We start from the raw sequence: 1,967 nt of genomic DNA, 5'->3' as shown, positions 1-1,967 counted from the left end.
ACAGTGAACACTGTAGCACACAGAGTTCTAGAATACCCACAGAATACTACTTTGATACTAAAATTCCTGGGTTTGGGGAGAAACTAATTTTCCCATTACAGTGTTTTTGCTTGGCTTAAGGTTGGAAACTTCGTGGCTTCAGCTACTTACCACTGGAACTCAAGTGTAATGCTGCTGTTGTGAAAGTTTTTAGGATAACTTCTCGGTGTGTTTTTGAATAAGGATCATCTAAGAGCCATTTCTTGTAGCATACTGCAGTGTCAGTCTATCCTGATTTTATGATGTATTGTTTTATGTGTACAAATTTGAAAATGACAGCTGTGTTGAGCCAGAAGCTCTTAAGGACAGAGATTTTGAGCTAATAGAGTAGTTATAATTTTGATGTTTATGAAATTCATGTGCTCCCTTACACTTGAAAACTTCATCTTCTTCTTCACAGTAGCCTTTCAGACAGATTTTTGTCATTTTAAATAGGAATAGATGTGTCTGTTGATGTCAGAGTTGGGGGTATCTATAAATTTTGTTCTTTGTTTTTCATAATGTGGAGTTTTTTTGAAGTTGTTACCGGCAAATGGAAGGTAATTTAGTAGAGTGTAATCTGCATTAGAAGTATAGATTTGTGGGAATCTGCATTTGAAATATTACTGAGCTGAACTTTGTTCCAGTTGCTTAGTTTTATAAGATTCTTGTGGCTTTCTTTATAATTCAGAATTCCTTTCTAGTGTAGGTTTTACCTCCTAGAAAACTTTACCATGCTAATGTCTGAAAACTGAATGTTTACTTAATGTGTTAAATCCAGTGCAGCTAAATTAATTAAATCGTCAAGTTCATATATTCAAATGCATTCTCACCAGAATTGACAAAAATTAGGGAGGGATTTGAGATGAGAAGACATGATAGATTCATGTGCTATGTGGAGACTGTTCCCCTGGTTAGGTCTTCCATGTTTCCTTGGCTTAGTAGAATGTGGTGGAAGATATGCTGTTTTAAGGATAGATTTAGATTAGATGTAAGGAAGAAATTCTTCACTGTGAGTGTGGTGAGACACTGGCACAGGTTGTCCAGAGAAGCTGTGGCTGCCCCCTCCCTGGCAGTGTCCAAGGCCAGGCTGGACGGGGCTTTGAGCAACCTGGGCTAGTGGAAGGTGTCCCTGCCCATGGCAGAGGGTTGGAACTGGATGATCTTTAACATCCCTTCCAACACAAACCATTCTATGATTCTGTAAATTCTACTGGTTTTGAATGATTGTGTGCAGAATATCTAGTCCTGACACACCTTTCATGCTATTGACTATTTCAGAGTTACAGTTTATGTGGGGAGGAGTTAGTTTTGATAGTATTGCAGATTTTCTGAAAGTCTTGTAATTTGACTTTAAAAGCTGTGGTTGTTTTAAAGGCACTTGCAGATGGTTTCCTCAAAAATCGATTTAGTAATGAAGCAAAATACTTGTTAGCTCTGCCTACTCAAAATGAGAAAATTTTCTTTGAATTATCAGTTTGAATTTTGTTGGGTTTCGTTGGTGTTTTGTTTTTTTAAAATTTGCTAATATTCTGTTGTTAAAGCATAGAATTGGAGCTTTACTATTTCAAATAGATTTAGGATTTTTTTCCTCTGATGCCATCATTTTAACGATCAGAGTTCCAGAATGCTTGCAGCAGTCTTGTATTTTTCTGTCTGTTCGTGACAAACCAGCTACTGTACATTCATATAGAGCAGTACAGTCCTTGCCACTGGCAGTCCCTCTGTGACAGGGAGCCTGTAGGCTGACATAAAGTGCAGCCTGTTGTGAACCGCAAAGTGGGAGTCTGCCAAAAACTCAGCAGACAGAACTAATTGGGGAGAAAAAGGATTTTTGTGCCCTCATCTCTCCCTCTTCAATTTTTTTTACAAGACGGATATTGTTAAAGTAACTTGTTTATGTAAGATTTGTCTGCCTCTATTTTCTCATTGCATGAATCATTTTTTAA

Source organism: Athene cunicularia (assembly GCF_003259725.1).
Source record: "Athene cunicularia isolate RWA chromosome Z unlocalized genomic scaffold, athCun1 chrZ_part1, whole genome shotgun sequence".
In the NCBI taxonomy this organism is placed as follows: domain Eukaryota; kingdom Metazoa; phylum Chordata; class Aves; order Strigiformes; family Strigidae; genus Athene; species Athene cunicularia.
The sequence above is the reverse complement of the archived record's forward strand: the minus strand, read 5'-3'. Positions refer to the sequence as shown.